At 50.0% G+C, this 24,897-nt stretch overlaps 1 protein-coding gene across 4 annotated transcripts in view; it reads left to right on the forward strand.

The window, feature by feature from the left end:
- UBAP2 (ubiquitin associated protein 2) overlaps nt 1-24,897 on the forward strand; it is a 1,436,418-nt gene that overhangs the window by 182,927 nt on the left and 1,228,594 nt on the right. The gene's annotated exons all lie outside the window — the stretch shown is intronic.

Consider the following 24,897-nt stretch of genomic DNA (forward strand, 5'->3'; position numbering starts at 1 on the left):
TTCGAAAGCTGTGCTTGATTTTAACTTGATCAAAGACATCAGATTAAATTCAGTATGCTGTATAACACTGTAGTGTCATTTATTTTGAATTTTCTTTTTTGGGTAATAATTTGCATGTGCTATTTAGTCAGTACTTCTACATAAATCATCGCTTTTTACTTATTTGGTATGTTTATACAAAGTTCTAGATATTAAATGAAACCTTAATAAAAAAGTGCTTGTAGTTTATTCATGGTATACAATTAAAATGGCCAATGCTTGTTTTACACAAGGCAACATCTAGAAGTAATATTTTGATGGACATAGAATTCAGAATTTCCAGTAACTATTAATTACAGGACACCAAGACTTTATCGAAACTGGTCTAATTGACTGGGTGGAATACCAGTTTTGTACTTTTTGGCAGAAGCGATTTGTGACGAGTTGTATACCCAGATCGAAATACTTTAGTGTAAAGCGCAGACATAAACATCTGGGTAATTTTGATAATTCGTTCCAGCAGACTTATCATTTGATTAATTTTACAAACATTGTAGAACCAGTTCCTCGAACCATACCCACCCTCTTCTCGAGCAATAGATTTACATGGTCGTTATAATTAATATTTGCCGGAATTTCCTAATTCCATCTCCTCATTGAATAAGCTCTGCACAATCTCTTTTGATAAAATACCTGACCGGATACATTTGTTAATGTAACTGGATTCACATGGCCCTAGTACTCCATTGTTGAAGGTTATACTACAGTATACTATGTACTGTATACTGTGTCGAATATGTTTTTGGAAGTGTAAGGACAGAATACATTCTAGTAGAATGGCATGAAGAAATCAATAGCGAGTGTGATGGAATGTTGGTGTGGAGACCTCTTCTGTTTGTGAGTCAGGTGGGCTCTCAGTTTGAGGGTGGAAGAGTTAATCTAGTGTCATTTTGCCAACCATGAGACTTTTCTCAATCTGAAGTTGGTGCAGATGATAGTCACCCGTGGGGCATTCTTTTGGTGGATTTGTTTACCACACTGGAGAACGTTTATAGTCCATTCCATTTCCTTTATGTTTCTGCTGCAATGAGCTATGAGCTATGACAACAGCCTTTCACTTAAGGTGGGGAATCCTGCCCATTCCCTTCACCCATGTTTTCAGAGAAAATAATCTCAGGCTAGGCACAGATATTTAATGCTCCAAAACTGGATGAGTTTGGGTGTGGTGTTTAGAGCTTCTGTTTCCTAAGCAGAAGAGGACCATCAACCGAATCAAACTATGGGGGCAAAGTGCTTGACCTGCACTTTCCAAGATTTTACATCTGTTTGTGAGACTGAGCAGGGCAGTTTGTATTGGTTCATTCTGCGCTCAGAGATAGTGTCCCTCTTATTCTCTTCTTGCTCCTACCGCTACCAAATCCATTTACTTTGGTCTTTGGCCCTGGTGTACCGAAGTCTGTTAGCTCAAGGCATGATGGTTTTCTCCCTCTGGCCCAGAACTGGTTCGCTCTGAGCTTGTTAAAGACTACCTTTTAGGCATATTAGATTTACATGTTTCATTGACTCGATTGCTTTCTTTCTCTGTCTCTCTATCGCTCTCTCCTAACGTAATACATTGCACTTGTTCATGACTTGGTGTTCACCCATCATTCAATGCCCAGCTGATCTGAGACTTCTTACTTTGGTGATGAGTTATTTCATCACCGCCCCTTTCGGTAGCAGAGTGAGCAAACTGCAGGCCCTTTGGCCTATCCTCTATTAAACGCCTTGTTTTTTCTTCTTCCAGAAAAGTTGGTGCTTTGGACGAGAGTCTCTTTTCTTCCTAAAGCTTGCAAATTCATCACTCTGCTTGAGTTCTTCCATCCTTTACAACCATCCATGGAGGTGGAGCAGTTACATCCTTTTAATCTGTGTTGGGATTGGACTCTGTACATTGATGGAACAAGGGATCACTGTGCATTATCAGCTGTTCTCATTTAAATAAATTGTCCCATAAAAGCCATTCAGACTCCTCCTAGTAAGGTGGAGATTCTTGCTTGGTTTTATCCAGTGGAGGTTTGTTCTGGACATTTGTTTTTTATGCTGAGGGCGGAAAAGTAGCAGTCAACACCTCTCTAGCTCTGTCTTGTTCGCTATTTAAGTTCAAGCCTTTTTGGTTGTTAACTTCTGAACCAGCATTAAGAACTTGCAAATCCGGATCACCTGATGATCCATGTCTATCATATTCTGGTGGCCTACTGCAAAACTATTAACCTCAAACTCAATCTTCCCCTATATATTTCCCTCAATTAGTCTACATTGCCCAATTTTTGGAAATTTGTAAAACTCATACCACGGTTAAAGAAACCTTCAGCAGATATGTCTAAAATTATCCAATACCCACCTATCTTACTTTACTGGCTTTCTTTAATATTCTCCAAGATTCTTAAAGAAGTGGGTTAACAAGCAACTCTCTGGATATCTTGAACATCGGTTCTCCAGTATTGGGGTATCTTTCATAGATTCACATGCTTGATTCATTCCCCGTCGTGGGAGTGGGAGTCCCACGGTACATACAAATAGCAATACATATGCATGAAATAGCCATACCATAGGTAAATTAGAACCAGGAAGTAAAATAGCTAGCAGTTAATAGAAAAAAATCTTCCACTTTAATGACTCGTCCAAGTAATTATATATAGTCCAAACTAACAGCCAATCAGGCGACAGCACCCTCCAGAATGTTCTCTCCAGAGGCTCAGGCTCAGATTTTCTATGGCACGCTGTGTGAAGGGAGTCTCCCTGAGCTCTGCACAGTACTTCTCGGGTTTCTTCAGAATTTCTTCATTTCATGTCTTCTAAGAAATTTCTCTTTAGACCTTGTGGGAAGCTCCGGCTGTTCTCTGAAGACCCCCACAAGAAGTGCATTTATTGCTTGTATCCGGACCACCAGGTGAGAGACTGCAAAGTCTGCCAAACTTGCCCTCAGAAAACTCTGAGGCACAGAGGGACGTCTACTTCGGTCGCTACAGAAGATTAAGGATCAAGGCAACCCGTTATCTGGGGTAGGGAGTGTTTCCCTTGTCGGGACTGCTCCCTCTATGAAGGACTAGAGACACGGATTTGACTTCTCCTGGGGCTAAGGTGTTGAAAAAACAGCATTTACCTCAAAAACGGGGTCCCTCGTCGACAAGCTTGACAGCGAAGTCTTCATCGACGTCGCCGCAACAATGTGTACTGCAACCTTCTCATCTCCGAAATCTCAAATGTGTAAATGTGTAGGCATTTATATAGGGCACTGCTACCCGTGGGCGTCCTGGCGCTTAGACCGCTGCGAAACCCTTCCTGGCTTCCCTGAGAGATGGTCCCTTACTGGGAATCTCCAGGGTGAGACCAGGCATCCCCGGCGGTCTGGTGGGGCCGTTAGTGAGGATGAGGCAAGCTAATGCCCAGAGTTGCCGAGTGTGATCGCTGATCAGAGTGGGCACCGAAGCGAGAGAATTATCGAGTCCGCTGACCCTGGTCCAGAAACCTGCCGCGCCGGGAATCGAACCCTGGTCCCGGGCCGTCCTCTGCTCTCGGGTCTGCCGCCTCTAACCAGTGAGCCACACTACTTCACTACTTCAATGATACTGTTAGCCTCCTCTGTCGACGCTGGTATCCGTCTCCGTGAGACCAACCACGTCAGTCACTGTCTTCTCGTCGACGAAGAGTTTTAAAGTCTACCGTCGACGAAGAATAAGAAAACCTCGTTGATGATTCTCGTCGACGGCGATTGCATAGTCGACTATTGTCTCATTGACAGCCCTCGTCGATGGTTGCCTCGTCTACGCCCGCCTCGTCTGCGACTACCTCTTCGGCAACTGCTTCGTCGACGCTATCTTCCGGCACTGATCTTAGTTTGGTCATCATCTACAGCCACAGCATCTTCAAAGACATCTGCAGTGCTGTCTACACCATTGCCACCGTCGACAACAGCACCTTCCTTGCTTCAAATGTGCAGATCTTCCTTGGAGGTCCTCTCTCCAGTTCACACATCCCCCAGTAGAGTTCATCCAGCATTGCCGGAGCAGTTACTGGATTATGGGGCAGATGAGGATGAATCTGAGGAGGATGACAGATTTCGTACTGCCAGGAGCCCTTCAGAACTCTTCAGTTCGAGGCATGTGGGCTGCTGAATATATATCTGTGCATAGATCGCCGCCTAGTGTTGGGTCCGGATAATCGCACATTGTTGTCCCGGAAGAGTCTTCGAAGTATCACAATATAGGTGGCTCCTCCCCTGGACTACAGTGCGCATGGGCATCGACTCCATCCTCAGATTGTTTTTTTCCGCCATTGGGTTCGGATGCATAAAACTTTCTTAAGGCCAAAAGACCTTTAGTTTTTTCGTCTGTATAGTTTTGCGTTCGGTGCCGGATTCTTCCAGCTCCGTTCCGAGCCGGATTCCAGAGAGCCGCGTGCTTTCGACGCTGAAGGCCCAGTCGACGCCAAAGACCTGATCGACGGACCATCATGGACCAGAGTCCATTCAAGAGATGTCCCGTGTGCAACTCCAAGTATCCCCACATGGATGTCCACCTGGTGTGTAACACGTGTCTTTCGCCGGATCATGACAAAGCCAGCTGCATGGCTTGTTCACGATTTCGATCCAAGAAGACTCTTGTGCATCGTCGCGCTGCGCGCCAGGAGGCCCAGCAGACTGCACCGGCGCCTGTGAACATATTCGATGCCGGGGATGATAAGGGAGCTGACTGGGAAGTTTGTGAGAACCTGTCGAATCCCGCGTCGGAGGTCGACTACAACTACGACGCGGACGTTGAAATGCTCGAAGCGGAAGAAGTTGTCGACTAGGTAGGAGACGACGATGGGGCCTTAGGGGCCATGGAAGATAGCTCGAGCGAAGAGCTAACTCAAACTGACATTGGGGCCGAAACGCTTCAAAAGGCTCAGGTCGAGGGATCGCCACTAGGCCTTACCCAAGATCTTCCAGTGGGTTCTACAGCCCCGCCTTCGGGCTCGGCTACGGACATTGTTATTGAGCCGCACCCTGCGAAATCGAAACCGAAAGTGAAGACACCGGTCTCGATGCAAGTGAAAGCACTGGTGCCCCCCTCGAAACCAAAAGTGCGTATTGCTTTGGTCGGATCAAAGCCCTCGAACCTGTCTGCACCCACGAAGCAAAAGGGCGTTGTCGATCTGAAGAAACAGCTCAAGGGTGTTGAGACGAAGTCTGGCACGCCGAAGACAAAGGTCAAGGCAGTCGAGCTGAACAAATCGGCGCCGAAGACGGTCGACACCGACAAAGGGCTCAGTGATCCAAAGGTTCTCAAGCCTCCGCGTCGACAAGACAAGGCCAAGAGCGGACCAGCCCACGAGTCCACGTCTAGTGGTGCCTCGAAGGATTCTGTCGAGTCGACGCAGCCGTCCGCCACTTTCTCCAAGAAAGTGTCAGACTCCCTACAGCGCATCAAGGACAAGGCCTCAAGTGTCGGACCAAAAGATCCTCCACCTTCGAAGCCTGTTGATAAACCTCAGAAAGCGTCGACGCCCATTCACTTCACTTTGCCGCCGAAAGTGGCGCCGAAGGCTTTCACCCCTAGGATGGTCACCAACGTCCCCGAGAAGGTGTCCTCGGTGCCGAAGTAGACGACGGTGGTTCCGGCCGTAAAGCATCGACCATCTTCGTTGGAAGAACAGCAAGAACATTTTATTGATGCCGAAACAGGCAGACTTTCCCTTCATAAGCGAAAAATTGCCCCGGAACAGCCAATGGAGTCCTATAAAATTCCACTGAAGAAAAAGGATTCCACTTCGACTCCTGTTCTTGTGGAACCCATTTCTCCACTTGACCATGATGTCTCACCCATTTATTCAGATGTGGACACTGGGGAAGGTGATGATGAGTACAGCTATCCTGTCTACACTGAGCCAGATGATACCAATGAACCCTGGGCAGCTGGTGCTGACCCAGGTGATCCTCACTCTACCCCAGACACTCAGATGTATGCTGTAAAGACGTCGCCTACAGAGGATTCAGCTGCGTTTAATGCCCTCATTGAAAGGGCAGCTAAGAATCATGACGTCCAGCTCCATGCTGACCCCATTGAAGTGGACTTTCTTTTTGACACCTTTTCCGTCTCAGAGACGACTGTCAAGACTCAGCCTGTGTTGAAGGGTGTCTTGAAGCATGCTGGGGAGATCTTTAAAGAGCCTACGAGAGCCAGGGTGATAAACCCTAGAATTGAGAAGAAGTATAAGCCGGCACCTAGTGACCCTACTTACATCAAGGGACAGTTGCCTTTGGACTCCTTTTGTTTCTAATACCCGGAAGAGGGCTAATTCACAAACAACGGGTGATGCTCCTCCCCCAGATAAGGAATCTAAGGTGTTTGAGGCATCAGGGAAAAGGGTGGCAGCTCAAGCGGCCAATATCTGGCGCATTTCAAATACACAAGCACTTCTAGCAAGGTATGACAGGGCACACTATGACACACTGGAGACCCTGTTGCAGCACCTGCCAGACGAATACAAAGAGGCAGCTGAGATGCTCCTCCAACAGGGGAAGCTGATATCCAATGCTTCTATTAAATGTGCACTGGACGCGGCTGACACCGCGGCCAGAGCTATCAACACTAGTGTCATGCTGAGACGACATGCCTGGCTCAGAATCTCAGGATTTAAGCCGGAGATACAGACCACCATTCTTAATCAGACAGTAAACCCTGATCATCTATTTGGCCCAGAGGTGGACACCACCTTGGAGAAGATCAAAAAGGACACTGAAACAACTACGTCCATGGGGGCTCTGCAGTCCCAGCAGTTCAGGGGTGGTTCTTGAGGTGTTTCCAGAGGCCATCTCTCCCAAACCACACAGTACTATAAGGGCAACACACAGACCACATAACCAAACAAAGTCGAGGTGGATATCGTGGAAACAGCGCCAAGGGCAGAGGTCGTGGAAACAACAACTCCAGATCCTCTGCCACTAGCAAACAGTGACGCCTTGTCACTGCCCCCCGACCACGCAACACCGGTCGGGGGGGAGACTTCAACAGTTCCTGCCGGTCTGGAAGTCCATCACCACAGACAGGTGGGTCACACAGCTTATACAGTACGGTTATTGTCTGGAGTTAACATCCACTCCATCCAACATACCCCCAAGACACCGTCCTATGTCCGCCGAGCACTTGCACTTATTGCAGCAGGAGGTCCTCGTCATGCTGCAAAAAGGGGCAATCGAGCTCGTGCCTGTGCAAGAATGAGGCACAGGGGTTTACTCCTTGTACTTCTTAATACCAAAGAAGGACGGGTCCCTCAGACCCATACTGGACCTCCGACCCCTCAATCAGTACATCCTATCTGAGCACTTTCACATGCTGACCCTGCAGAAGTCCTACCGTTGCTCAATCAGGGGGATTTTCTCGCAACACTAGATCTGAAGGATGCGTATTTTCATATTCCGCCACACCCGTCACACAAAAAATACCTACGGTTCACCATCCACAACCAACATTACCAGTTCAAGGTTCTGCCTTTTGGGGTCACCACGGCACCCAGGGTGTTTACGAAGTGCCTGGGGACGGTGGCGGCACACCTAAGGAGACAAAACATTCACGTCTACCCTTATCTGGACGACTGGCTCATCCAGGCAAAGTCAGCCCAGCAGTGTGCCGCCCACATGTCCCACACCATTCACCTTCTTCACGATCTGGGATTCTCACTGAATTGCCCAAAGTCCCACCTGCAACCCGCCCACATACGGCAGTATCTGGGTGCAACAATAAACACTCTGGCAGCCACAGCAGAGCCGAATTCAGTGAGGGTCAGCAGCATTCAATCGCTGATACAAAGATTCAGACCTCAACACTCGCTTCCAGCACGAGTGTTCATGCAGTTGATGGGCATGATGGCCTCTTGCATCTCCATAGTCCTGCACGCGAGACTACATATGCGTCCACTTCAGGAGTGCTTTGCACGTCAGTGGACTCAGGCTCACGGACAGTTGAAAGACCTAGTGTTGGTGAGCGGTCGGGCATACAAGTCTCTGCATTGGTGGAATCCACAAAACCTTTGCAAGGGATGACCGTTCCAAGAGCCTGTGCCACAGATCATCCTGACGACGGACGCTTGCCTCCAGGGATGGGGAGCTCATGTACTCCATTACACTGTCCAGGGACTATGGACACCGCAGCAAAGGAAGATGCACATCAATGTTCTAGAACTGATGGCGATCTTCATGGCACTAAAAGCCTTCAAAGTACATCTGTGCAACAAGGTCGTGTTGATCCGGACGGACAACATGATGGCCATGTACTACATTCAGAAGCAGGGAGGTACACACTCTCCAAAGTTGTCTCATCTGGCTCAGAGCATGTGGAAGTGGGCCATTCAGAGAAACATCTTCCTCATGGCAGAACACCTCCTGGGCAAGGACAATCAGATGGCGGACCTGCTCAGCAGGTACAGCCACCAAATGCACGAGTGGGAGATACATCCATCAGTACTCCACCCGTACTTCCAAAGGTGGGGTCATCCAGAGATAGACCTGTTCGCCACAAAGGAGAACGCAAAATGCCGAAGCTTTGCCGCCAGGTTTCCACACCCACAATCGCAAGGCAATGCGATATGCATGAACTGGTCAGGCAAATTTGCGTACGCTTTTCCCCCAGCACCTCTAATACCGCTGGTGGCACGCAAGCTGAAGCAGCACTCGATGACTCTCATCCTAGTTGTCCCGACGTGGGCTCGCCAACCATGGTACACCACGTTTCTGGAACTGTCCGTGGTACTGCATCAAAGGCTGCGCCTCACACCCAGGCTTTTGACGCAGAGCCGTGGCGACATTCAGCATCCAGATCCGCAACAGCTCAACCTGGCGATCTGGCTCCTGAAGTCTGAGTTTGGCTACCTCAACTTACCTCCTGACTGTATGGACATCATCCGGGAGGCAATCAAGCCCACCACCAGAGCATGCTATGCGGCGAAGTGGAAGCGGCTTGTCATTTATTGTGCAGACCACAACATTAACCCGCTGGATGCATCTATTCAAAACATCATTTGTTATCTCTTACATCTGTACAAATGTAATCTGGTCTATGCTTCCATTCGTATACATTTATCCGTAATGGCTGCTTATCTCCAGAACAGACAGCACCTATCACTTTTCAGGGTGCCTGCCATTAAGGCCTTTCTGGAAGGACTCAAACGTGTCATTCCTCCACGGATGCCACCAGCTCCAAACTGGAACCTCAATGTGGTCCTCACCAGGCTGATGGATCCCCCTTTTGAACCACTGCATTCCTGCGAGATTCAATACCTGACATGGAAAGTGACTTTTCTTATAGCCATTACGTCGCTACGACGAGTTAGTGAACTCTAGGCACTAACTATCCAGGAGCCATTTATCCAAATTCATTCTAACAGGGTGGTGCTTCGCACTAACCCTAAATTCCTTCCTAAGGTAGTGTCTCAGTTCCATATCAACCAGACTATAGAACTACCGGTGTTCTTCCAAAATCCAGAGTCACTTGCGGAGAGAATGCTCCACACACTTGACGTCAAAAGGGTCCTAATGTACTACATTGATAGGACCAAAGATTTTAGGAAGACTGGACAACTGTTTGTTGCCTTTGCGCCACAACACAAAGGTAACCCCATTTCCAAGGCTGGTATAGCCAGGTGGATTGTTAAATGTATTCAGAGCTGCTACCAGAAAGCCAAGCGCACTCTCACCATTCCACCAAGGGCCCACTCCACCCGAAAGTTGGGGGCCTCCATGGCTTTTCTTGGAAATATTCCTTTGGAAGACATATGTAGAGCAGCCACATGGTCTACCACACACACGTTTACAAAACATAAATGTGCACTCCAAACAGCAGGCAGCTGTAGGGCAGGCTGTTCTAAAAACACTTTTCCAAACTGCTGCAGCTGGCACGGGCATCCGCCGTTAATGGAGGGACTGCTATGTATTCTATGCACAGATATGAATTCAGCAGCCCACATGCCTCGAACCGAATATGCTACTTACCAGTATGTATCTGTTCTTGGCATGTAGGGCTGCTGACATTCATATCGCCCGCCCTCCTCCCCGGCGCCTGTAGCGGCTGCAGCATTCACACATACTTCTTGCATGGTCATCATTCACTTAGTTTCACTCCATCTTGGCCACAATGGCTAAAAACAATCTGAGGATGGAGTCTATGCCCATGCGCACTGTAGTCCAGGGGAGGAGCCACCTATCTCGTGATACTTCGAAGACTCTTCCAGGACAAAAATGTGCGATCATCCGGACCCAACACTAGGCGGCGATCTATGCACAGATATGAATGTCAGCAGCCCTACATGCCAAGAACAGATGCATACTGGTAAGTAGCATATTCGTTAAATATCAAGACGTAGATCAAGAAGAGGACTACTACCCTGATACTGATTCTCCAGAGTCAAACCCTACGGCACAATTGCCTCTATCACTTCTAAACAATCTGCAGTACATGTTCGATTATTACCGCCAATTTCCTCCATCTGAATCTGCTTCTTTTGTCCCACTAATACCCGTTCCTCCATCTTCAACAGTGTTGATGTCGTCCAGACAAGTTTCTCTGGTACCTTCAATGTCGCATCATCAGGAAACTCACCCCACGGATGACTGGAAAGAAGGAGAATTGGTTGACAGGTCACTCCTTACAGAATGGGATGTCTATCAAATACAAACCCTTAATATCAACAAGAGAGATAGGGCGCGAGTAAACACTCCTGTACCCCAACAAGTATATCAAAAACAACTAAGGAGTGACTCCGTGAAACGTAAAACACGCGTGAAAACAAATGAAAGTGACAGGTTATTCAGAGACCCCTACCTGATTAAGGCAACTCTAGGATTTGGCAATTCCAATCCTAATAACCAGGAGGGAACAACCCAGTGGACAAGAATGACTGCATCCAACAGGGAAGGACAAGTAACCTCTTGATCTGAAAGAAACACGTTAGTGTTAGATTCCTTACCTTAGAATATCCCCAGGCGTCAGTCTGGATCCGGAAACTTTTGCGTAGCAGTACCCCTGCGCGTCGGTAGGCGTCGTCTGCAGGCGTCCCCTGCGGCTCCGCGTCCGTCGTCGGCGTCGTGCGCCGTGATGACGTCGCTGGAGTATATAGACGCCGCCTCCGCGCGCTGACGTCAGTTCTTCTTTTTTCCGCGCCAGTGGACGCAGATCTGAAGAGCAGTACTCCGGTCTTTGACCAAGTTTTTCGAAGTTAATTACTCACTTGTGCCTGATAGGATGCCTGGGTTCAAGCACTGTGATGACTGTGAGCGCACGATGTCGGTCACAGACCATCACCGCCTCTGTCTCCGGTGTCTGGGCCCCGACCACGACGTGGACTCCTGCGTCGACTGCCGGGCCCTCACCAACAAGGCTAGGCGGGAGCGGTCCCGCAAGCTACTGGAGCTCCGGGTGTCGGCCCCACGTCGGGACCGGGAGCGGTCCCGGTCCGGCCGGAGGTCGAGAGCGTTCGAGGGAACGATCGCGGAGCCGCGCCGAGCGTTCCGGAAGTCGACACCACTCGTCAGGCTCGTCAGGTAGGAAGCATAAGAAGTCGGGGCGTCGTCATCGGACCCCCGACTCCCCCCGACGCTCGCGCGATGCGGCCGGGGGCTCGGGTGGCCCCAACCCCGCGGCTCCGCGGGAGTCGCCGGCGCGGCCTGCCTCATACCCTCCGGTCCCTGGGCACGGTGCGACGCCTGAGGAGATCGAGGCGTTCCTCATGGCCATGAGGGCGCTCGGTTCTCCGACGGGGCCTACGGTGCCTTCGGGCCCAGTGCTACCGTCTGGGGGTCCTGGCGGTTCGGGTGTCCCTGCCTCGGCGCCGTCGGGTGCTCCGGCCCCGGCGCCGCCGACGGCTCCGACCCCGGCGCCGCAAGGGCCTTCGGGATCGGCGCCGGCTGGTCTTCCGGCCTCCCCGGCGCCGTTGCCATCGGGGTTACCCCCGACGCCGCCCCCGCGCGACGCCGGTTCTCCGGTGCCGGCTCCGGCCGGCTCCGGGGTTCCGGCGCCGGCTCCGGGCGGCGCCGTCCCCTTACCTTCCCCGACGCCGGACGCGGCGCCGGACGGGCGTCGCTCGACGCCGGTCCCGGCGCCGATGGGGCCCATGAACCCCGAGGAGCCGGTCTACATCGTTGACTCCGAATACGGAGAAGATGAAGAGTTCGGTGAAGGTTGGGAGGGGTCCGAGGACCCTCTGTCACGCGAGTGCCAGTATGACCCGGACTGGACAGGTGACTTGGGGGATGCCAGTGGTCTGGACGACTCTCCTAACCCTGGTTTGATCTCTCCTCCTTCCGTGGCATCGGTGGAGGGAGCTGCATATTCTGTGGTGCTGATGAGGGCTGCCAAGGCCTTACATCTTGAGCTCCCAGTCGCGGCCGTGAGGCCTAACATCCTCACTGAGGTATTCAAACCGCAGTCATGCCCACAGGAGCCACTGCTGCCGTTTAATGAAGCCTTGTCAGACGTTCTGTTGGGCACTTGGTCCAGGCCCGCTTCAGGTCCGCCTGTTGATCGGAACGTGGCCAGGCGCCACCGTCCTTGTCCGGACGACCCCAAGTTCCTGTCTACCCACCCCACTCCTGAGAGTCTGGTGATCCAGGTCTCGACCTCCCAGTCCGCATTCCCGTCGGCCCCGCCCGACCGGGAATCCAAGAGGTATGACCAATTTGGCAAAAAGGTCTTCTCGTCCATTAGTTTGGGCCTGCGGTCTTGCAACACCGCCTGCCTCTTGGGCCGCTACACCCACTCTGTGTGGAATACGGTCGCGGAACTGCTGCCAGAATGCCCCATGGAGGTGCGGGCAAAACTCGGTCAGGCTGTGGCTGAGGGCCGAGATGCAGCGAAATATTCGATACGGTGTGGTCTTGATACGACCGACTCGCTGGGCAGAGCTATGTCAACGACAGTGGCGATTCGTCGCCACGCCTGGCTGAGATCCGCCAATTTTTCGGCAGACGTCCAAAATACACTGATGGACATGCCGTTCGATGGCTGTCACCTCTTCGCTGACAAGGCGGACCACACGCTGGAACGCTTCAAGGACTCCAGGGTCACGGCCAAGTCCTTGGGTCTCTCGACCCAGCGTCAGCAAACGGGTTCGTTTTGTCCCTTTCGTGGCCAAGGAAGGGGCGCCCCCACACGTGCTGCCAGCCACGCGCCGCAACAATCCTTTCAACGCGGTGGCGGCCGTGGAAACCGCCGTGGCGGCGGTCGGGGACAACGGCGGGGTCAGACCACACCTTCCCCCGCAGCATCTACTCCAAAATCCTCCTAGTCCGTGCTTTCGGCCCCATGTGACGCCAGTGGGTGGCAGGGTTCGCCATCGCCACGCTCACTGGCGCACGATCACTTCGGACAGGTGGGTGCTGCAAATCGTCCGAAGGGGCTACTCCCTCCCCTTCGAGACCTCTCCTCCAGCCATGCCACCGCAGAACCACCGTGTGTCGGGGGACCACTTGACACTTCTGCAGGAGGAAGTTACGGCCCTCTTGGCCAAGGGGGCCATCAAGCGCGTTCCTGGGCCAGAAGTAGGGCGTGGTTGTTATTCCCACTACTTTCTGGTGCCCAAGAAGGACAAGGGGGGCCTACGTCCTATCTTGGATCTAAGGAACGTCAACGGCTTCCTCCGGAAGGAGAAGTTCAAGATGTTGACGTTAGCTCAGGTCTTGGCTGCTCTAGACCCACAAGACTGGATGGTAGCGTTGGACTTGCAGGACGCCTATTTTCACATCCCCGTCCTGCCGGCCCACCGGCGTTACCTGCGGTTCACGGTAGGCCAGGAGCATTTTCAGTTTATCGTGCTCCCCTTCGGCCTTACCAGCGCCCCACGGGTGTTCACAAAGGTGATGGCGGTGGTCGCAGCCCATCTGCGCAGGTTGGGGGTTTCAGTCTTCCCCTACCTAGACGACTGGTTGTTGAAGGCGGGCTCGCCCCAGACAGTCGTCCACCACCTTCAGATGACGGCAGACCTCTTGCACGACCTGGGGTTCTCCATCAATGTGCCGAAATCACACCTGTGTCCCTCTCAAAAGCTCCTTTTCATCGGAGTGGTTCTGGACTCGGCGCAGTTTCGGGTTTATCCTCCGGAACGGCGGGTTCGGGATATTCAGGCTTTGATTCCCATCTTTCAGCCGCTATCCCGGGTTTCGGTCAGGTTGACGCTGCGGCTGCTGGGACTGATGGCTTCCTGCATCCTTCTGGTGCATCACGCTCGGTGGCGGATGCGGGCTCTGCAGTGGGACCTGAAGTTTCAGTGGGCCCAGCATCAGGGCAACTTGTCCGACCACGTCTTGATCTCGGAGGGCACTGCGAGACAACTGCAGTGGTGGCTTACGGACCGCGATTGGGTCAGGGGCAAGTCCCTCTCCCTTCCCCAACCGGAGCACGTTGTCGTGACGGACGCGTCCCTCCAGGGCTGGGGTGGCCACTTGGGAGAGGCAGAGATCAGAGGCATCTGGTCTCCGGCGGAGTCCCGGCTCCATATCAACCTGTTGGAGCTGCGGGCGATTCGTCTGGCACTGAAGGCATTCCTCCCCTTTGTCAACGGGAGTGTGGTGCAGGTGTTCACCGACAACACCACCGCCATGTGGTACTGCAACAAACAGGGTGGTGTGGGGTCGTGGACCCTTTGCCAGGAGGCTCTGCGCCTCTGGCAATGGCTGGAACGTCAGGGCGTGACTCTGACGGTTCAACACCTGGCAGGTTCTCTGAACGCCAGGGCGGACGAACTCAGCCGTCGGTGCTCGATGGATCACGAATGGCGTCTGAACTCGGACGTGGCGCAAGGCATCTTTCTGCAATGGGGAGAGCCTTGGTTAGATCTATTCGCCACCGAAGAGAACGCGCAATGTCATCAGTTCTGCGCGTTGGAGTTTCCAAGACGGCACTCGCACGGCGACGCCTTTCGGCGCGAGTGGAGTTGCGGTCTGTTATACGCCTTTCCGCCTATACCACTTCTGCCCAGAGTGCTGAAGAAGATCAGGCGCGACCGGGCCCAAGTTATCCTTGTGGCTCCGGACTGGGCTCGAAGATACTGGTATCCCGAGCTACTCAGCATGTCAGTCGGTCCCCCGATCCGCCTGCCCCTTCAGGAGGACCTTCTGTCGCAGCAGCAGGGGACGGTCCTCCACCCGAACCTGTCCAGTCTCCACCTCCATGCTTGGAGATTGAGCGGCGGCAGTTGAGGCCATTTGACTTGCCTCCTGAAGTCTGTGATGTTATTCTGGCAGCCAGGCGTCCCTCCACTAAGTCGGTATACGCCTGTCGGTGGAACAGATTTGTGGCATGGTGCACAGCAAAGGCTGTGGATCCTCTTTCTGCCCCTCTTTCGGAGGTTCTTCTGTTTCTTCTTTCTCTTGCCCAGCAGGGCTCTGCTCTGGGCACTATCAAGGGCTACCTTTCTGCCCTTTCAGCCTTTTTAAGGCTTCCTGATCAGCCTTCTTTGTTCAAATCCCCGATTGTAACTCGATTCTTGAAAGGCATCACTCACATGTTTCCACCTGTTCCGTTTGTGATGCCTCAGTGGGATTTGAACCTGGTTCTGACCTTTCTAATGTGTGCTCCCTTTGAGCCCCTTCATTCTTGTCCTCTCCGTCTCCTGACTTTAAAGACGGCTTTCCTGGTTGCCATCACCTCTGCCAGGAGAGTGAGTGAGCTCCAGGCTCTTTCTGTCCAACCTCCTTTCCTGTCCATTCATCCTGATAAGGTGGTTCTGAGGACTAGACCTTCTTTCCTGCCCAAGGTTGTTTCGGCCTTTCACATCGGGCAGTCCATCACCCTCCCTTCCTTCTTCCCGCCTCCGCATCCTTCAAAGGATGAAGAGCGGCTCCATCGTCTGGACCCAAAACGTGCGCTTTCATTTTACATGGATCGCACACGCCAGTTCCGGGTGGATGACCAACTGTTTGTTGGCTACGTGGGTGCGAAGAAGGGACGGGCGGTCTGTAAACGAACCATCTCTCGATGGGTCGTCCTCTGCATCAAAGCGTGCTACTCTTTGGCTCGGAAGGAGCCTCCTGTTGGGCTGAGGGCCCATTCCACTCGGGCCACGGCGGCTACCACTGCCCTGGGCCGGGGAGTCCCCTTGCAGGACATTTGCCAAGCGGCTACGTGGGCCTCGCTGCACACCTTTGCGAGGCACTACTGCCTGGACAGTCAAGTCCGGAGGGATGGCTTCTTTGGCCGTTCTGTCCTCCAGGACTTTCTGGTGTAGTTTGTATTGGTTCGCAGACCCACCACCGGGGTTGGTATTGCTGGGGTATGTATTCTAAGGTAAGGAATCTTTAACGTGTTTCTTTCAGATGAACAAGTTACTTACCTTCGGTAACGATATATCTGTAAGAAACATTAGTTAGTGTTAGATTCCTTACCGATCCCACCCATCCTCCCCGTTCTGCGAACTGATACCTAGGGTTAAGGACATCCCTTTCAGGGCCCTAGTTTTACATGGCACCAGTGTTGGTTCTCTCATGGCTCTGCGTCTCCTGGCGCGGAAATGCTGTGTGCAAAGAACTGACGTCAGCGCGCGGAGGCGGCGTCTATATACTCCAGCGACGTCATCACGGCGCACGACGCCGACGACGGACGCGGAGCCGCAGGGGACGCCTGCAGACGACGCCTACCGACGCGCAGGGGTACTGCTACGCAAAAGTTTCCGGATCCAGACTGACGCCTGGGGATATTCTAAGGTAAGGAATCTAACACTAACTAATGTTTCTTACAGATATATCGTTACCGAAGGTAAGTAACTTGTTCTTTAAAAGGACCCTCACTCACCACTAGTTGGTGACATGCTTCATCATCGGGTCCCCGCTGGGCTGGCCGAATGCCCCCCCAGTGTGCTACAACGCCTGAGTTACAGCGGAGCGGTTTGGTGGTGAGTGTAATAGTGATTTAACTCAAGAGATGTGCAAAATATGTGAGTGCAGGATTAAAAAATACTCGGTTGGAACCCAGACAAAATGTTTAATGCGGGCCAACCTGTATTAAGGTTAAACGTGAAAGGCGGACAATCAAAGGTTCTATGTTAGGAGACCTGTGTCCTTAATTACGATATCTGGTCAACATGTTTCTGCTGAAAAAAGCGGGATCGCACAGCATTCCTCAGGACCACAAATAAATAGCACTCCGGTGGTATGTAGGCGCTAAGGTACACCCTCCCTTGAGACACTAAACAAATAGTTCAAAAAAATCCTTTTGGATGTTGACTCTACAAGAAGTCCTTCAACTCCTCTCTGCGGGGGATCACATGGCCACCCTCGACCTACACAACGCTTACTTTCATGTCCCTATTTTATCCAGATGCAAAGTTCTTGAGGTTCAGAGTAGCTGGCAGGGACCTCCAGTTTAAAGTCTAAAGTACCTTCTGATTTCCATCTCAATGAACCAGTGATTTTAAAGACTTTATTTCCTGATCCTCAATCCCCTGCGGAAAGGGCATTACATACCCTTTCTGTCAAACGATGTCTAAACTTTTATTTGCAAAGGACAGCCCCACTACGAAAATTTTATCAGCTTTTCATTGCATACGGAAAGTTGCTCAAAGGGCACCCAACAACCAAACCGACCATAGCTTGTTGGATTTCTGCTGCAATCTTTGTCATCCAAGTGGGTAGACCGCTGCTAGCTATTCCTAGAGCACATTCAACTAGAGCAATCACTTCTTCTACTGTTCTCTTTGCCGGTGTGCCTCTTCATCAAACCTGTCGAGCTGCAACTGGCCGGTACCAGTGCATTATTCATGACAGGCTTGGATTTAGTGATGATTTGGAGTTGTCTGCAGACTCTAATGGATACCAGCCATTAGCCTGGTCTCTGCTACCGTGGCTATGGAGAAGGGTGCAGAGGGCGGTATAGGTTCTGGACATTACGCTTCCTTCAGTAGCAGTCCACTCCGCACGGTGACAAAACCGCGTCCACTCACTGCCACTCTGCTCACGATTCATCCGGTGGCAGCAGGGGGTGCATTACGGGGTTGCAACAGGATGAATGTGGGTTTCGCTCAGCGGAGCTTAGCGCTCACGCAGCTGTCCGCATCGGCCTCCAAGCCACGCCTATTGAACTTCCAATGCTTACCAAACAAGCTGGCTGTTTCCTCTATGATTTTAAAGAACCTACTAAGAAATCGAGGAGGACTACCTCAATTATTGGTTTAGGTGGCAAGAAGCTCTTAAGGCCACGAAGAACCAGGCTATGGTTTCAGCAGCCATCTCAGAATTAGACAAGAAAGGCAAAGCTCCAGATTGTATTGTTATTGCATTTATATAGTACTCACTACCCCTGACGAGGCGTCGGTTGGCGCACTGGCGGCTCCTCATGGGAGTGCTGTGGGGCGGGAAAGGGGCAGGGTGGTAATTAGTAAACTCCGGCTTACGGCCGAACAGAGTTAAGCAAATAAAATACAACTAATTATATTGTGTGCACTGCATTGCCGATTAACGTTGCAGCGCGCAATGTAATTAGTTTTATTTATTTACATAACTCAGTTTGGCCGTAAGCCAGTTTACTGCCCCGCCTCACCCTACCCCATCCCACCACACCCCACCCAACCCCACCGCAGAAATCCCACGAGGATCTGCCACTGGGTTGGTCTTAATGATATCTGCTAGAAATTCTCCTCCTTGCAGCCACAACAGTTAGAGCAGCAAACTCCCTTGCTAAATTGGGCCGTTATGACCATCAAATGTGGTGGATACGTCAACTTACATTGACTTACTGCCAAAGGATTCAAAGCTGGAAGCTCGAAAGATTCTACAGGAAGGTGGAAAGAATATCAGCAGAAATAGACTGCTCCATTGATGTCTCTTCTACTGGGTTCAGATAAGTTGCAGGCATGGCTGTTCTCTGCAGATAAGGATGGTTAAGATCCACTTTTTTCCATCCGGAGAGATAAGATACTGGACATGCCATTGGATGGTGAATTATTGTTTGGCAAACACATGACTGATGCTCTACAATCCATCAAGGCTGACACGCATACAGCAAAGTCCCTTTGCACTCTCCACTCTATGAAGCAGTCCTTTCAAGGAGCCAGAGGAGCTTATTCCATAGAGGTGGTACCAATTTTACAGGCAATATCAGTCGGGCCAGACACAGTACCATCCCGAGTATGCACAACAGCAACAATAGAAAACCACCAGCAGCTGGATGTAAGCAATCAGCCAGAGTAACGTCTGCCTGTGGCAGAAATAACCGAAAACGGTGACCTCCATTTAGTGCCGACTAACCCCCACCTATCACCAACCCTTAGTGGAAGTCGAATGTCAAACCATCTTCACCAATGTTCTAAATACCATCTGGCAAGTGGGTGCCTGATGTGATCTCCTGAGGACACACACTGGAGTTCCTCCAAAGAGAAGTGTGGCTCAATGATTAGAGTGGCAGACCCTGATGCAGAGGTCTAGCCAGGGACCAGGGTTCAATTCCCTGCCTCGGCGAGTCTTGGGCTCTAAATTCCACGGACCTGATAATTCTCGCCTCAGTGCCTATTCCAATCATGGAGTCCCACTCTGCAACTCTGGGCAATAGGTTGCTTAATCTCCAGAACGGCCCCCACATCGCTAAGGATGCCTGGCCTTCACCTTGGGGGTGCCCAGGAGTGGACGCCACACAGGGAATGGGTTCCACAGCGGTATTCGTACAAGCGCCTTGAGACCCTTGCGGGTGAGTAGTGCGCTATACAAGTATCAATTTACATTTCAATTTACATTTACTCCACCATCAGGACTACCTCTCCCTCACTTAAAACATCTACTAAACCAGAATTCCCTCTTGCTGAAAAAGGTAGCAATAGAAGTCATTTGTAAACTTCAGATGGGATTGGGATTTTGCTCCTGTTGCTTATCAAAAAAGCCCTCAGGAGATTGGGTCTGATTCTCTACATGCGAACATTTAACAAATTTCTTCTTAAGAAGCTATCTTTCTGTAGTGTGACGCTTAAGAGTATATTACACATCCCAGACAAGGGAGATCATAGGACGTCACTAGACCTTCAAAATGCTTTCTTTCAGGTTCTTATACACTCAAAACACAGTAAATCCCTCCGCTTCCAGGTAACCGGCACACACTTACAATTCAAAGTCCTTCCATTCGGCTAAAATCAGCTCCCACAATTTTTGCCAAGATGTTAGCCACACATCTCGGACAAAAATAATCCAAGTCTTTCCATACTTGGATAATTGGCTCATAAAAGCTTCCACCCATCAGCAAGCAACAATAGCCACGTCCATCGGCCTTACATTGTTTGCCACACGCTTTCACCTATCAGAAATCTCACTTGCATCCCACAACAACGTTGACTTTCTTGGGAGCATTCCTAGACACAGTGTGAAAAAGAGCATTTCCCCCACCGAACTGACAAGAAAAGATTTGGCAACTAGCTCACAGACTGTCCACAAAAAAGTCAGTTTCTGTCTGGATCTACAAATTGTTTATGGGAATGATTTTTTCCTGCATACCTTTTTGTTCCAAATTGCTGACTACAAATGCGTCCACTTCAAGAGGAACTGGACAAGCAATGTCTCCAGACGCATGGGTTCTTCGGCCTCATTCAAAAACCTACAACAATGAAAGCAGCTATGTCTTGGCGCCACAAACTTAAAATCTGTCCAGAGGTCTCTCATACCTAACACATATTCCTGACTATATCATAACAGCGGATGCCTTCCTAGAAGGTTCGAGTGGCCTCTTCCAAGACATGCAAATAAGCGGCAGATAGAGTCCAGATGAAACAAAGCGCCACATCAGCCAAATGGAGCTCAAGGCTATGAAATTGTTTTCGCCAAGATCGAAAAATCATCGGTGCTCATACGCACAGACAATACCACCAGTTTGTTTTATCTCAACAAGCAGGGGGTTGGGGGGACATGCTCACCAGCACTATCTCATCAAGCATAACACATCTGGAACTAAGTTCTTCAACATCAGATATCAATCAAAGCAGAACATGTGCCAGGAGTGTTCATCATCCTCACATACTTGCTAAGCAGAACCAGTATCTCTTACCATGCTTGGGAGCTAGACCAGCATGCTGTGGTCCATCTCTTCCACCGATGGGGCTAGCGAACTTGGATCTATTTGCTACTAAGGAGATCAAAATGTGCCCTTTCTTTCGCAAGTAGCATCCCCAACAGGGAGCGTGGGGGAATGCATTTTCAATCAGATAGTTAGAAACCTATACTTATGTAGACTTTTCGGTCCACCCTCTAATATCCCCACCAGAGCCAATTCAGATCTGCACCACCTGGCAAGATCCGGCTCGACTAATTCTTCCATCAGAGTGCACCTTGCAGCAATTTCCAGGTTCAGATGATCCAGTAATGCACCTTTTCTATGGTCTAGTGGAATTGTGAAACAATTCTTCAAAGGCCTATTCAGGACTTTTCCTCCACTAAGACAACATCCACCATCTTAGTACCTGAATGTACTGCTTGGTCAGCCCATGAAGAAACCATTTGAGCTCATTCATAAGGCGGAAAACACCATTTGAGCTCATTCACAAGGTGGAATTGAAGTACCTTACTTGGAAAACTGTAGTTCTTGCGTCTCTCACATCTGCCAAACGAGTAAGTGACATTCATGCCTTTACCATTAAGGAACCTTTTCTACAATACAAGTCAGACAGGTTTATTCCCAATGTACCGTCAGATTTCTACATGAATGGGTCAGTGGTTCAACGAACATACTTCCCGAATCCTCAAATGATTGCAGAAATATCTCGACATTCTCTAGACATCAAATTATGTCTAAAAGTTTACTTGTACAGGACCCTTCTAATCTGTAGGGCGGACCAATTGTTTCTGGCTCACAGGTGTATCAAACAGTATTCTAACAGACCATCGCCAGATGGATTGCATCCACCATACAATATATTACTCGAAAGCAGGACAAAATCAAAGCTAGTTCCACCAGACCAGTTTCCACATCTACAGCCCTTTTTGTTGGTGTACCCAATTAGCTAATGTGCCGAGAAGCAATGTGGTCCAGATGGCATACATTTACAAAGCATTATTGCCAGGATAATACTCATAAGACTGATGAGTCTGTGGGACAAGCAGTTTTGTGAACACTGGGCCAGTGTCAGACTAATTTGCATGTAGCCAGGTTCTGAGCTGGGATGGTGCAGTGAGCTAAAAAACGGTGATGGATCAAGCCCTGATCTTTGGACTGGGTAAGAGTGGTCTGCTTAATTCAGACACTCTGTTCATCACCACCCCCTTTTCTGAATCGTTATTATTCAAATTCAAGCTTGTGAATCTCTGAAAGATCCAATACTGGAGAAGAAACCTAGTTATCTGTAATTGTAGCTCTCCAGTATTTCTATCTTTCATAGATTCACATGCGACCACCCAGTTCTAGGTGAGCAACTCCTTTTCTTTGCTGTTCTCTCCTTTGGCCTTATCAGCGCCCCTCAGTTGTTCACAAAATGAATAGCAGTGGTCGTGGCTCACCTTCAGAGGTCCAGTCTTTCCCTACTACAATGATTGTCTGTTGAAGGCAGGCTCTCCCTAGGCAGACCTCTCCCACCTCCAGACTGTGACGAACTTTCTACATTTGCTGAGGTTCGCGATCAGTATGCAGAAGTCACACTTGACTTCCCCTCAGATGCTCCCTTTCATCAGAGCAGTTCTAGACATGGTGCAGTTTCGGGCTTATCCTTCTGAGCAGAGAGACCAGGATATTCAGACTGATACCGATAGTAAGGACAGGCTTTTTGCAGGTTTAGCCCAACTTTTTGCACCCATTATGCCTACTACTTAAGTGCCATGAGCCCTCCTTAATAGGAATTCGGCATGTGTGTGGACTCTTAAAATTGTATATGTTTATTTTGCTCATCTCCCAATTGGCATAGTCTAACTTGTAAGTCTGTAGTATATGGTACCATGGATACCCAGGGCCTGTACGCTAGTGTCTCCTAGTGACTGCAGCACTTGTTGTGCCATCTTGAGAGAGGCAAGGTAAAACATGGCTCCCACTGGAACAGCAGTTTAAACTGCTAACTCGACTTGGCCATTTAAATTAATGGCAAAGCCCAAATCTCCCTTTTTAATGTATGAATGCAAGTCACACCTATGCCCCTAAAGCGCAGGGTGCTGTATGTTAGGAAGTGGAACATGACATTTTACATGTTCCCACAATAAAAACCCTAAATTGTCTTTTTTACTGTGGAAAGGCCTGTAGCCCCTTTGACCAGTTCTGAGGTACAGACTGGCACCCCGGTTCTGCTACTTTCCGAATGGGACTACTAAGGATAGTAATGCTTGGTATCAAGAGTCCCTGGATTAAATTCGATTTGATATTTAAATCGAATTTTATGTCACTGGTGGGCAAAATGCAACGTTTAAAGTTACCATGTTAGTTGCCAAAGGTTGTCAGTGCCTGTTTACTGATGTACCCGAGGCTTGTCAGCCTGGGAAGATGTGCTTACAGCTCCCAGGATGGCAGAGAGGTGTACTGTTACCTCCCTCCTCCAGGAATCCACACATTTGTTAGCCCAAAAGGCAAGCTTTGAAGGAGTCTTTGAAGGGGCTGCTCTATTTATGTAGAGAGGCAGGCTGACAGGAGAGAAACCAGCTATCAAACTGGTTTTTCCAGGGGCTTGTAGCCCCTTGGCAGCCACACCTCTGGGGTGGGCTTGGGAACTTTGGGTGTTGAGCGAGGGGTCTTGTCATGTGGTTATCAGGAGAGCAGGAACCTGATAGCCCTTGAACACATCCTACCATGAGGGCATTTTATGAAGCTAACTAGGGCACCCCTACACCCAGAAATCTGATCTAGACTGAAGGAATGACTTGCTGCACCAAGGGCCAGCAAAGAAATGCCACACCGACGAGGACTGCATGTGCTGCACTTGGTGTCTAACTAAGAGAGGAACTGTGCCTTCCTTCTCCTGCTCAAGAAGCCCGTTCAAGCCAAGAGAACTCCAAGGGACAGCTGACTGTTAGGAGCCCAAAGACTTAAAGCCACTACCTCCAACGCCGCAATGCAGCACCAAGGACCAAGACCCAATGCACAGAGTTGCACCTGATTTCGCTGAGCCCAGAAGTGCTGTCCGAGTTCTTGAGATCCCCAAGGAAAGTTATCGACCCAGAAAGGATTGGCCTGTGACTGCAACAGGCGTCTGGTAGTCCAGTGGTGACTGGATTTCGGCCAGACCTTTGTGGAATGTCCACCGTGCAACCCGGATCCCCATACCAGCTTCGTCGACTGAGGAATCCCTGTAGGAAGATCCCAATCTACTATGTTGCATCCGTCATTTCCTGTATCTGGACCTCTCCATAAGAATTTTTTTTTTTTTTAAAGTTTTATATAGCGCAAACAAGATCTTTGCAGATATCAGAGCGCTTTACAGCAACAGTAGGTCGGATAAGCGAGACTCTTACATCAATATGAGATTCCGTAGACAGTGCGTTGCAAGAATAGGGTATCAAACATACAAGAGTATACAGAGTAATAACAATCAAGAAACAATAATATGGAGGCAATACAATGTCTATACGGATAAGATTATAGCACCCCAGAGGGTGAGTAAGCACAATGTTGACAGTAAAGCAATAGTCAGTAGTGGGTGCGTTGCAGGATGTTGAGGCACTCAAGTCATAGTGTACCAAGGTACGTATTCAGACCGCTGATAATAAGGGAGTCAAATACTGTCATTGTTCCAATATCAATAGTGTTCAGGTGTATTTAGCCATAAGGATGGCCTTCACCTCTTTCTTGAAGAGTATAGTGGATGGGATAAGCCTGATTTCTGGCGGGAGTGCATTCCAGATCCTAGGTGCCATTCCAGAGAAGGAGCGTTTGTATGTTTTTTCCTTCCGGAATCTCCGTGGTTTCAGGAGGAGAGTGTTTGTGCTTCTGTTGGATCTTGAGCCTCCTGATATGGTCAGCTTATGAG

This window comes from Lissotriton vulgaris, chromosome 3_1 (genome assembly GCF_964263255.1).
Source record: "Lissotriton vulgaris chromosome 3_1, aLisVul1.2, whole genome shotgun sequence".
Classification (NCBI taxonomy): Eukaryota; Metazoa; Chordata; class Amphibia; order Caudata; family Salamandridae; genus Lissotriton; species Lissotriton vulgaris.